Here is a 14,351-nt window from a genome sequence, read left to right as displayed (position 1 = left end):
TACTTACAGCTGCAAATAGCTCCACTGAATGACACATTACCAAGAGTAATAATCAGCATGAGCAAGGACTATATACCATGTATCACACTACAAGAAATGCTACTGATTAGTATTTGCATTGATATCTATAATAAAAGGCAGATCTGATCACAATTTGTCTTTAAGTACTATTACAACAATAAAAATATTTTCAATAATATTCATAAATTGTAATACTTCAGGACGAGTAAAAAGGTAAACTTCTCACTCCAGTCAGTTGAGTAGCAGTAACAGTTATTTCTGGTTTTAAACAACTTTTTTTCCCCAGCCAAAGCTTACTCTTTTTTGGTACAGGAATAAATTACATTCTAAAGCCTGATATAAACTGATCTATTTATGAAAGAAAATCTCAAGTAGGCAATGGGAAGCGGAACTTCAAATCAAGAAAACTATTTTTTTAAAATTTCTTTTCATTGTGCTATTTATCTGAATTAATTGAGGAAAAAAAAATCATCACGTAACATTTCTCCAAATCTGGACACTTCAAAATGGATGCTGAGAAGTCACAGCAATCTCGCTTCCTGTTCTAAACAAATGAGTAAAATATAGACCATGTATTTAGAGGGAAAAAGACATTTTTAAATTAGAAAAGAGTTTCATTTTTAATAGCTACACCCTCCATCATAACGAAGCAATAAAAAACTTCAAAAGCTCAACTGAGATCTTGTTAGACTATGACAGATGAAGCTACACAAACAATTTTTCGTTCTTCTAGCGGATACAAATGAAATGAGGTCCTAGTCCTGTGAAGCACTATTCACATTCTAAACGGAGTATAGTACTCCCAGTTCCCAGGGACTTCAAGTGCTCATGTTAAGTATAAGCTGTTGCACAGAAACATTTTTCAGTCTCAGGAGGTTTAAGCTCCACTTGCATGAATAATATCCATTTTCCCATGCAACTGATAGATTCACGGAAAACCTCATGCAAATTAGGTTATACCATGAATAGTATTAACCTAAAACAAAGGTACGAAAAAGTAATAAACATCTCCCCTTCCTTCTCCAGTTCTAGTATGCAGGTGAGGAAATGATTCTGTTCTCTGGGTGAAATAGAATTCATAATTTGGCTGCTGTAAAAAACTTCATGCAAACTGTGGATGTTGATGTCACATGCCAAAGATCCTCACAGAATTATTTCCCTCTTTATTTCAGAGCGGTGGTAAAAAAAAGCAACTTCCACATATATTCAAGCCTCCCTTACTAACAGTATCAGTTCTGTCCACCTTTTCTCCTATCAATTTATTGCAACTGTTGTTTGCTTGGAAGCAGCAAAGTGGAAATACAGAAACAAAATCACACAGGCACTGATGGCAAGTACTCTGGTCCCTAAAATATCCAGTCCATTTCCATATAACCTGACGGACACTCCAGCTCCCTTTAACTAGCACAGGGTTATGGTTCTAAAACACAAGTAAATGCACCTGAAATCATAGTCTAATGTAACTGTAATCAATACACACACACACAGAGTTTATTTCACCCTAGAGAGGGGAGGGGGAGAAAAACACTTTGCTCAGTCTTCAGAAAGACTTACAGTATTCAGTGGCAAACAGAGGAAACCAGACTGGCCATAAAAACGTAAAATGCTAACCATCCCACCACTCCGTCAGATATAGCTTGGCCTACACAAAGTAGTGAGTTAATGATAAATAGATGAATTGCAGACTATGTGTTACATACTTGCTTTGACAAAGCCCCTTCTTCCCACTACTTCCAGCAGTACACAGTATAACTTCCCCCATAGCACATAAATTTTATCCAAGCCTTTTTGCCTAAAAAGGAGAGCCTCCACTTCTTTTTCTTATGGTTTAGGAATAACTTAATCTGCAGGGTGTCTCACTGTTTGTCTCATTTTACTCCTCTCATACAGCATGGCTAGATACAGAACTGTCTAATTAGGCCTAGATTCTATCTAGCAAAAGATCATGAGGGAGGATAAAAGATGATGTTCTGTACAAAGTCTGTGAAGAAATGCAATCCAACATTATTTTCTTAATACTTTTTATCTGTTTCCAGTGCAGGTGCGTCCTAATTGGCACACTAGGTTCAATTAAAAGACCAGGAAACATGCCTGCCTCCAGTTAAAACACACAAGGAAGGGTATACCTCATATCTTTGTATCCTCTCTGCTCAGTATTGAAGAATGCAAACATTCTTTCCAAAGTGGGAAAAAAAGGAAAAAATGCAGCAAAAGAAAACAAAATCCCAAGAGAAAGTTTAAAATGGCAAGTGTTGAATCATAGAATATCAGTTAAAAATGACACTATCTTTCAACAAAATACTTCTATTGTACTTCTGGTGAATTTCTCATGCAGAATATTTATTAAAGTATCTTTACACATACACTGGTTTAGTAATTGAGCTCAATAACGGAAAACTGTCATTTCATTTGACTTAGTGGTCCATTAACATAGCTTGCTCTATAACTGAAAAGTTACTTGAACCACAAAGTATTTTTCAGATGTTTCCTCTCTACTCCCAAGGGTTCCTTCTTTACTTGCATATTTCCATATACTATAATATTATAGAAATTAACACAGATAGATATGGTTGTATTGTTTTCTCATTGCTATGACCACAATAATTTCTAAATTTTTAATATATTCTTATCATCAAACAACACATATTGGCCTAAACAGACTTTGACAACTGCACACAGTATTGAGGAGAAGACATCCTTTATCCATCAGGACACAGTTTGGCAGAGATACCACCTAACAGTAATTTATAGGCACTTTTCAAATGTATAACTACCAAATGTACATGCAGCCTATATGCACCTGATGCTGAACTCTGCTTAAAATTTTGGGTTTAAACTCTCCCTTGGCATAAATATAGCTTAGTCATATTCATTGAAATATTCAGGAGCAGTTCTCAAGAGAGGGTTTTTTTTAAGTGACCTATATTTGATACAGTTTGGAGTGAAGCTCATCATAAATGAATTACTGACTACAATACATGTGGATGCATTTATCATGTCTTTCTCCTTCCGTGTGTTATAGTGATACACATTTGTATGCTTGAGTCTCCAAGCTGAATATATTTTTTGAAAAATGGGTAGTATCACACAAGACAGAGTACTACCTGTGCTAGGAGACAGGACATTATTTTCTGAATTGCTGCAGGTTTCATCAGTAGGTAGGAATTGTGCTAGACCAGACAGAATGTCATTTGGATTATACAGCTCTTTCAGTTAATATCACATTTCAGATATTTTGGGTCTCATTTTCACAATGTGAAAGCTGAAGGTCTTCATGTATTTGCACAAACCATTAAAAATATTGCTGATGTATATTTGATATCTATCAGTGCAAAAATTTATTCAGGTAACATGTTCTTACTGCAGTAACTGCGCATATAAAAATGGTGGACTGACCTTGGGCCTCAGCTTCATGAAAATCATGCTGTTATGTTGCTCTTCCAGGAATCACTTGAATAAACAGAAAGGGCTTATCAAAGCATGCTTTTTATCTTAGGCACTAGAAGCAGTTACTATCTGGGTGCAAATTCTTTTATTGTTAATATTTAATAATTTCATTATTAATTTTGCTCATTAGTTTCCTAAATGAATGCTGTGGAACTTCAAAGTATTGCACAGACTGATGATAGGAGAATTATGTGTTAGACCAGTACATTATCTATCTGCACATCAGAAACGTATCTCAGCAGTAGACTCTGGAGATTCAAGACTGAATAAAACTGAGATAGAATAGCTAAATATAATTGGGGGGGGCGGGGGGAAGAAGAGGAAGACTTTGAAAGACTTGTGAGAAGACAGGTATTAAAAGCATTAATGGATTTTTTTTTCTGATGTATATGAACAGGTACAATAGAAGGTAACTGGACAGATCAGGAGGCAAAATCTTTGCCAGACTGTGCAGGCATGATTTGAAAAACTGAGCCAGTTTCTTTACTGAGAATTACTGCACAATTTTAAAACCAAGCGGTGAATAAGGTCAAAGATAGTGTAGCAGTGCCAGATCATGAGAGAGGGGAAAAAGAAACTGGAATGGAGGGAGAAAGTCAGGCAAGACAAATCAACATTTGTTTTTTTTTTAAAGAAGATTCAACTCTTAATATCTGGAAACAGAAGCACCTCAATTATATGGCAATGAACCAAGACTAGTATAAAGACTTAGCATTTTGACTTTGTCTCTAGGCTGATCACATGCAAGGCTCAGCTGCTAGAAAAGATTTTTATACAAATAGCACTGTACTATATTTGATATCTGAAATTAATCCTGATGGCAACGTACTATAAGAAATGTTCAGGGAACAGCAAAAAATAACTTTTTACAAATATGCAATACGGTAAAAAGTAGCTAACAATTTGTACAAGTGATATTTATATAGGATTTGAACTCCTCAAATTTATCTTTTTAGAAACATAATACACTCGTTTTTCCTATTAAACTGTTATGCAAAACCTTTTTTCCTTCTCAGCTTCTCCCATCGTTTTCCAAAAATTCTGTGTTGACTGTTTTTATAGCACATTTGCCTGCCTTCCAAAACATTGCTGTGAACAAAAGGAACTGTAATAAGCAAGCCCACAGCTTTGACCATTCAGATAGCTAATACAATGGAGTCTGCTACCAGTCTTTCTTTTTTCTTCCCAACTTAAAAAATGAAGCAATAATTTTCCCGGTCAGACTGGAATCTCAAGTCAATACAAGATGAAGTTAGAAACTAAATAATAATACTGTATATGCTGCACACATTTTATACAGAGAATTTGAAAGCAGCAATGGAAAAGAAAGTACAGAGTAATAAAAGAATATTGCCCCACTGAAGATCTCACATATTAGTACCAGGAATAAAAACTTTATACAATATACAAATTGTTTATTGTATATTCAACAGATATAATCATAATTTAGGAGGCTTTGAAAAAAACCCAATACTACGAAAGCCAACCAAAAATCCCCCCAAGAAGAAATAAGCTGGTTCTGCTGCTCTCAAATATAGTGGAGTTTGTGGAGTTTTTTTATTTGTTTGTTGTTCGTGTTTTTTTAAATATAAGCCAGCTAAAAGTTTGGCCAATGGATATCAGCAGCTTTAAGTCAACTAGAAGTAAAATCCACATTTCACTAGCTTAAGAAAAAAATTCAATGCAAGTTCAAAAACTTGCAAAAGGTGCTTAGCCTGCAGAAATGAAAACAAGGCAATAAAAAGAATAATTTCCTCACTTTGTGAATGGGTGCAAAAGACAAATGCAATTGGCATCCATCATTTGTCAGAAGAAAAAGGGTTGCTTTTGACTAGTGTCTCTCACACTACTCGCCAGTCAAAGGGAAAAGGAAGTAGGCACAGCTGAAACAATAGCACTGAAAACGCCATTGTCTATAGTTTCAAGAAGCTTTCCTGGAGACAGTAAATAACGTTTTGGTGTTAAACACAAGTTTTTCCCTGTAATATTCCTGACCTATTCCAGGGCTGCATAAAACACCTAAACTCAGAGGTATAACTCTACTGGAACTAAAAGTTGATTTAATTATAATTAAAAATATTTTTTCTGCTTTCCTGATCATGGCAGATTTTTTTTAAAAAAGACCACAAACAAAAAAGACCCTTCCAGTAAGACAATCGACTACTATTGTACTTGCACAGAAATTTCCTTTAAAGGACTAAGGAATGTCTCAGATAGACAGCATAAGGTCTTGGAAAACTTACAGAAAACTTTTAGAAAAGGTAAGTGAAGTTCCCTGAACAAGACAAAAAACAACCAACACTCTAGTTAGTACTTCTGTTGAACTGTAGCATGTTCAACTCTCCGGCACTAGAGGCTAAATTCCATTGCTGCAGAAACCTGTCAAAGAGTTAGTCCAACAAATAATATATCAAAAGAAAAATGTAACTTTTCTAGATGATAAGATGTAAGAACTGAAAGAAAAAGTAAAGTTACTCACTGTCATGAACAAGACCACTTTCTCCCACATCTATCTCTGCTTCTAATCAATACATTTTTTTCTGTTTGTGCTGTGTCATGCATTTGTTAGCATGTCAGTGCAATCAAAAGCCAGCCTATAACTCTGCATTTATTCTATGATTCAGGAGAGAAATACGAAAGCGTTCACATTTTCACCTAAGCTCAAATCATGGTTTTAGTGTAAGGAATTTAATTTTGGGTCTAAAAGTGATAATCAGCACTACAATAACTGTTTAGATCATGTGGAGCTTAAGTATAAAGGGAAAAAATAGAATAAGAAAATAGAACTGCTATAGGAAATGGAGTTATAAACAGAAAAATGCTTTGTAAACTGTAGGAATAAATATAAAACAATATTTTAGGACTAATGTACAGACAAAGTTGCTACACAAACATTACCTAGACCTCTAGGAAACTAGGAAATAATTTGTACACAGAGTTCCTGGTTAAATTAGCATTAATCTCTAAAAAGAATCTTTCAGAAACAGAAATTCACTGCTTCTTGGAATCTAATCTATTAGTACAGTAACTATTTCTGTGCTATTATGGTGGCAAATTTTGTTTCAAATAAATGCCAGATACTTTATAATGAAACAGGTATTTCAGGAAAAAATAAGATTAATTAGTACTCATGCCTTTCTAATTTAAGAATAAAAGTAAATGCTAAAGGGACTCTGTCATGCCCTTAAGACAATAGGTTTGTATACACTGCAATATACATCACAAAGTGGTTCTTATAGATCTATTTTGTGTAAAACTATGCCAAGTGGTGTGTTAATTTTTTTTTTTTAACCTCTCTACTGAAATTCAAAATTTGATTTTTGGTTCTGTTAGGCTTAGAAACATTTTGATAACAAATGAGTTACCTGCTTCACGGAATGTGTGGTTCAGCATGGTGTGGAAACTTCACTGCTTGTCAGAGCACTTCAATAAATTCTACTGAATTCTATTTGCTCTTTTTTAAGACAAGCATATGATATAAGAAGACAATCTGATGAGAACTATGCTGTATTTCAAAGTTTATCCTTAATTTCTGAGCTCCTGGAATTAGAAGCACCTCTGTACACTGAAAATACGATGTCTGAAATGCAGTGGTGATTGGCCTATCCACTTTGATAAGTATGTTCTCTTTACACTGGTCTTTGGCCAGAATGTGCTAGTAGAATCAGGAGAGTGTTCTCAGCACTGAGCCAGCGATGACACAATGTTATCTTGCATTGCACTAACATTAAACTAGAAATGTATAAATAAAAATATATCCATCTTAGGTGAAAGAAATACTCTAAGACATAAACATAAGAAAAAAAGTAATGTTAACAAAGGTAAACTATAAGAGACGAAAAAAAGTTTCTATACATCTCACTTCAGGAAATAAAATTTATTACTGTTCCTAGGAAAGCTTCCACAGATATGAATTGTAAAAAGTCCAGCTGAACCCAGTCCGGGTTTTAACTTTTCAGGTAACCTCCTTCTTTTCACTCTGCCTCCAAGTAGCATGCTTGCATGTTCTTTTATCTTGTACCAGGCCTACCACACAGCAATGGCCTCTGCCTTTGGGCAAGTCATCTGCTGACTTGCTAAAATATCTTGGGTGATTTAGCAACTTTCTTACATTCCTCATGAGGCTATTAAGTCCTATCTCTTCTTCATAATTCAATTCCTTGAGGCTGGCATATTTAGCCATCACTGTAATTACTTTAATGCTAAGCTTTTAAGTTAATCTGCTACACCCTGGGAGCCCCACAACACACACAGTGTTAATGGGCCTTTGCCCTGGCGTGTTACTTGTTTATAGTTGTTTGCATCACTTTCCAATTACGTGCCTGCTTTAAAGATAGCATGTATGAGTCTTGAAACTTCACAGACCTTAAAAGGCGTCTCATTGAAATACGATGCCTCTTGCACATTTCTCCATTCCTATAGTGCTCTCTGAAAAGTGAGTCAGAATGATTCACACTGTATCCCAAAAGGAACACTACCTTTCCCTCTCAGTGCAATTTTGCACATCTAATTGAACCTGGGTTTAATAGCAAGTTTTTTTTCTTTAAGTCAAATTGTGTATGGCATTTTCATGTCACTGTTCTGAATGGTAGCTTTATTTGTATGAAGAAAAGCATTTGTTCTTGTAAGAAAGCACCTAGAAAAAAAAAATACAAAACCAAAATATCCCAAAACTCAGCTCTTCCCTGATTCTGTCCTGAACCTAGCCATATCAGTTTTATGTATAATTTTTGCACCAAAAAAATAAAAATTTAAAGCTGTAACCATCTTGTTAAATCTGGCACAGTCTAAGTGTACGATAAAGCCCAAACCTATTCTGGATATACTTAATTAAGCAAGCAAGCACTGTTCATATACACAGGAAAGAAAATAATTCCTTCCAGCTAAACAAAATATTTTTACTGCACTAGCACTTGATCTCTAAGTAGAGTGCTGTTGTGTTAAAAAGACATACAGGAAAAATTAAATCACACACTCATAACTCATAAATATTTGCTGACCTCCTTCTCTATATGTCTGGTTTCTCTGTAGCATTTCTGTTGCAGAATTCCAGCTCAGTTTACTCTGACTGAGTAAAAACAACAATTCAAACGATAGCTATCCAGTAACAGTCATTTTTGACTGGGTCAAAAGCATAATTGCTGCATCAGAGAAAGCAGGCTAGAATATAATACAATCAAAGCAGAAATCTTACAACAGGTTAGAGGACACAACTACACAGGGAGAACTACAAAAAATGATATTTGTGAATTTGCCCCATACTGCATGTTGACTCTGTCTCCATTTCTTATTGGACTTCAACTTTGCATTTAATAGTAAAATATTGTTTGCTAGTAGCAATTTTGGACTCAGATTCAGATAAATTTCGTAGGTTTTACAGAAATCAAGGATACTCATAACATCTTTGCAGTTATCTAGCAGCAGTAGCTACTTTTATTTAAAACCGACACATTAAAATGATAACACTGCACTCAAACTTGTCATTTACATAACCCTTTTGGGGCTACAACTGTTACATGAAGAATGTATGTATTATATTAACATGCTAAATTGAGGGAAAAACTCTGTATCATAAAGAAGTTTTTCTGCCTATGATTCACCATGTAAAAAGACATCTCAAATTTTACAGTTACCCATTATTGCACAGAATGTGAAAGCTGTGCAATCAACATCAATTAACTACCAGTGACAAAATTCATGCACTGTATTTAATAAATCTGTATCATTGATAAATAAAAATTAATATCTATTTCTTTGGTCTTTCCATACTGAAATTTGTGGGAATTCATTAAGTATGAAGCTTCTTACAAAGGCATTTACGTCTTTAGACAGTACAGGATTGTCTAGCATTCCACTCATGATTCTTTTCCAAAAGAAACTTCTTCTGCATCTCAGTCAGTATTATCAGAGTTGTTTTTACAATTAGAATTTTAATTGTGTAGTTCAGAATGCATCAATATGTCACTAGCATCTTACCTGACAATGTAATAGATTTAAAGGAGTCAATTCTTCCGAACAGTGTTGAGAAAGTATAATCACTGCCTACATTTACTTTCAATTAGCATTGTCTAATTATCATAAAGAGAGAAATATTTATTCAGTATATTATTATTTACTAAGATGTGAAATCCACCTCAGGTTCTACCTTAAGTGCTTTGCATAAAAGCAGCTTCCATAGTGGAAGCCATTGTTTAAGAAGAAAATAAAAAAACAAAGAAGGCTCCTAAAAACAGCTAAACAAATAAAATCCCAAAACACTCTGTAACATGCACAACATGATACTATTTGTGGGACATTTTTTTTTTCCCTCCAGCAATCACTAATATTTCCTTACACAAGAAAAGTTCTGCACTGCAGACGATCTACTGCATGATAGCTGACTGTCCTTGTAGATAATTTCTGTTGTTTTCAAAAGCTACATTCAGAGCTTCAGTGGATATCTATGGAAGTGCAGTGCGCCACACTGAATATCTTAAAAGACAGATCTTGCCCAAGACACCTTGCTGTATCTAAGATCACAAGGACAAAAAGTTGCCTGCAGTGTTAATCCTACAACATTGGGAAATAGTCTTTTTTTTCACATTTGCACCTTCCATTTCTCTTCATAAGCACTGAACTCTCTTCTTACGTCTTTTGCACTGTGGGATAAATAAAAGCATCATTTATTTTGGTTCAGCTAGTATGTTCTTAAATTTTGAATAGTGGCAATTATCTGGGCAGCTGGTTGATATTCAGTACAAACACATTCCCAAACCTAATAGTGAATTAAGACTGCATCAATGGAATTCCCAGGCTGCGTTTCCCTAACCTTAAAATAAATTATAACACATCATGCCCCTTGGCCTAAACTTCAGTGTGTCAACAGAGAACTGTTTCAATGTTTAGAAAAAAAAATATTTTAGCTAAAATCAGATAGTTTATGTTGTATTCTAAAAATACATACTTTTCCCGATCTCATATTTACAGATATATTTTACTTAAGCAAATGCAACTTTAAACTGTATAGCACTACTTTGAAATATTTGCTGAACAGCAAGAAAATTATAAAGAATGCTTTGAAAAAATTGAAACTGCTTTTAATTGAATAAGTGTTCATGATGAAACAAATAAATACTGTGCCAGTATTTACAGCAGTGCATTTAGGGATCACTAATTTTATTACTTCAGTTCTCTCTGGCAATTAAGAACCCAGATAGTTATAGCCAGAGTACAAAATAATTGAACTGTTTTCCCAGCTCTGTTTTAAATCATTTTCACTGCAAGACGAAAACAAATAATTCAAATAATGCTGAATTAACCTTGCACATAGGTACATTGTGAAGATGTCTCCAATTTATTTAGATAAATATTTGTATTATAAAATCATCCTAAGAAAATGAGTAGAAACTACAACTACACCACATGTAGAGAACTCAGAAACTCCAGACCTAACATTATTTCCCGAATCAGAGGGATCTCCAAATACAGTTATCAAACATAAATGCACCCCCTCACCCCCCCCCCCACCCTTATGCCCATGAATAAGAGTCCTACAAAAGAGAAACAACAATAGAAGAAATCAACCCACAGCATTTATAAAGGCAGGGACTAGAAAAGACACCAAGAAGAGATAAATGAATCATGTTCTAGACAAGATTTAGAAATTCCCCCTGCCTGACATTGTCTTATTTTCTTCATGTCTTTAACTTCTAAGGAACTACAGACACAAAAACTCTGCCTAGTCTGATAACAAATATGTCTCCTTTATACATAGGCAGTTAATATGAAGTCCGAAAAATACGGATCTAAGAAGATAGTTTTATTAAAGGACAAGATTCAAGAAAGATTTATTAAATTATTGGGGGTGGCAGGAAACACTATAGAAGCATAATTTAAAATTATTTATTTAGAAAGAAGCAAACCTGTTACACACATCCATCTATTACGAAGTAACTATTTTGTGGCCTCACAGTCTAGATTACATCATTATACAGAAAAAATGTAGGTTACATATCATAATTAATTATCATTTCATCCTCAAAGAAAAATAAACCAATGTCAAAGATTAACTTCTACGTTAGAGAGGGAAATTGAAAGCATCTGAGTGAATAATCAAGAGCTTGAGATAAATATGGTTTTGTAATACCTGACACCCAGTTTGGTAAAATCAAATACCACCTGATTGAAAACAGAATTCTTATCCATCATCCTTAATTTTAATTTTCTGATCATAAGGAATAACACCAGTGGTTTCAGATCCACTGAGAGAGAGCTTCAAGACCTGCACTTAGACCTAGAATTGTTTCGGCTATCACAGAGCAAGTGAAGGTGTTCCATTTAACACATAATGTATTTACCTCTATGAAAGCACTCTGGGTTCTCTCCTATACGCGGTATGAAGCAAGATCTTGCTTTGCATTAGCTAGATGATACACTTCGATGACATCACTCTTAAATGTGTCCATAAAAGAAATAATCCAGTTACTTAATGTCCCCTTGACATTTATTTTTCTTTCGTTGACTGCATGCCTAATATCTTACACAGGCAATAAGCAGTAAAAAGCTTCCTTCCTTTTTTTTAGTTTTGTTTTGGTTTTAACACCTTTCTTTATCCATCTTTTAACTTAATCTATATTTATGAACGACCTTCACATTAACTTTTCCAAGATAAAGAGTGCAGCATTTTCAGTAAGTGTATGGATGCCTAACTGACTGCTACACATTTAACTTTTCTAGGATAGACATTCACGCACAAATGTCAAAAAGTGCATGTCATTATTTTTTTACCAACATATCATTGCATCTTTTATAAAGTCGTATCGTTATTTTGTATTCGTTTTCAAGGGCCTATTTAACTTTGGTACATGTCATCACTCTTTATCATCTGTATAATAATGTCCTTATTAAGACTGGCACATGTAATACCTGGCAACTGTGAAAGTCCTATGAGTAAGCATTTGTAATTTATGAACAAGAGGGAAACTGCACTTTTAACATCCTTCATTTCATTCTTTGTTCTCTTTTTGCCCTGTTACGTTTTTAAACATGAGATTGCTTACAGTCTCAAACTATCAAAAATATTCTCTTCTACTGTATCAACTGCTTTGCCAATACAGAATCCACATTTCTAAAAATAATCTCTTGTACATTTTACGTCTCAAAGTCTGGAATGTTTTAAAGCATCTGGCTTTAGAAAGAATGCACACTCAGCACATTCCAAATAGTTTGAATTTTTTTTAATAGTTTGTAAAGTCCCTCACAGACAGACACGAAAAAAAAAGTAAGGTTAATTACTTCAGAAAAACAAAAAACAAATCCTTGTCCATCAAAAGAAATATACCTGCTTTAAAAAAAAAAAAAGAGGAATGTAAAAGTAACTAAATATGGATCTGAACAAAAATCTCATCTTTCTATATCCTTGAACCACCTCATTTTAATAAGAAAATTGTATCTGTAGGTCCTGGATAGAAACCTAAATACTATGCTGGCTGTAACCTTTAGTCTTAAATGAAAGCATCGTATTTGCTTAATCAATATGTGAAGTATTTGGAATCCAAATCCAAATTCTGTTTTTTAAATTCTTTTATACTTTAACTTTTTACTATGCTTTAATTTCAACCACACACAAACACACAAACATAGCAGGACTAGGTTGTTTCTGAGAGAATAAACAGGATTATGGTCCCTAATCATCACCATCATCATCGAACATCATTCACCCTGAACAAACTTCATTATGAATGACAATGCATTAAAAAAAAAATACAGGATGAATATTTTTCCAAAACTGGCAATAAGGAACAAAAAGTTCTCATAATTTGATCTCTTACATTTGTCAAATTCCTGAGAGAATGGGGATTTTTTTCTTATTTAGACCAACTATAAGAATTGATACATTTCAAGATCTAGCTTTCAATGTATTTGAAAACTTGAGCTAGGAATGCAGAGCCAGCTCAGTTTTTCTCCTGTGCACAGGGAGGGTTTATTGTTTTTTGATTGCTGCTTTTTTGTTTATTTAAATTGCATTTGTTGATGTTCACTTTTTTTCATTGTATCCACAGTGACCTTATATTTCAGTACACCAGGTAAACATACCCAAGGAAAAAAATGCTGTGCCATGAAAACAGTTTGTTGCATCAGACTGTTAAAATCACAATCTCCACAGAGTAAAGTTTTGTCAATGTAGTCCCCTTGTTCAAATAAAACTTTCCGCCTTTAACGCAACTAACATAGCTATGCCTACAAACACCTGTTGTGACTGCACATGTAATCATAATACCAGATATACAAAATGCTCATCTTATTCATACATTCTTCAACAAAATTAGCAGAAAAAAGCAGATGTTTCTGCAGGAAGGGGGGTAGGGACAAGATATTTCTGAGACTTCTATTACTCCCTGAAGAAAAGCTTCTTCCAGCTAAATTTTACAATAATTTCTTTGATCTCTACAAGCAACTGTAGCAGTAAAACCCAGGCACCTGCACAATTCCTCTATTGTCACATCTCATTAATATACCTGTGAAGTTCCTTGTCCTTCTCTCAGAGGATCTCGTATTTTTTTGTTCTGAAGTGCTTTAAATCAATAGTAGAATAAAACAAAATTTTTTGGAGGGATCAGAAAATTTTGTATTTACCTCTATCTAGAAATACAAAATATATTTGATTTATCGTTAGGACAGTGATAAAAAAGTTTAAAGCTCAAAATTTTAACATTTAGCTGATTCACATAAATTTCTTACACGATATAAAACAGTTTTTTCTAGTTGCATGCCATTTTTAATTGTTTATGTTTTTAAAATTTCTAGAATATATTTCAGTGCATTGCTAACTCAGATTCTCTGTAACTCTAAAATTCTGTTTTATTGCTTTTGTCTTGCCAGTTTGGGGAAAAAAAATCACTTAA

The 14,351-nt window shown here is 34.1% G+C and overlaps 1 protein-coding gene across 4 annotated transcripts in view; it reads right to left on the bottom strand.

Moving 5' to 3' along the window:
• Window positions 1-14,351, bottom strand: part of PCDH7 (protocadherin 7) — a 288,307-nt gene that overhangs the window by 95,704 nt on the left and 178,252 nt on the right. The window lies entirely within an intron of this gene.

This window comes from Opisthocomus hoazin, chromosome 5, assembly GCF_030867145.1.
Source record: "Opisthocomus hoazin isolate bOpiHoa1 chromosome 5, bOpiHoa1.hap1, whole genome shotgun sequence".
NCBI classification, from domain to species: Eukaryota; Metazoa; Chordata; class Aves; order Opisthocomiformes; family Opisthocomidae; genus Opisthocomus; species Opisthocomus hoazin.
Note: the sequence above shows the minus strand (reverse complement) of the source record. Positions and strands in the feature narration are given on the sequence as shown.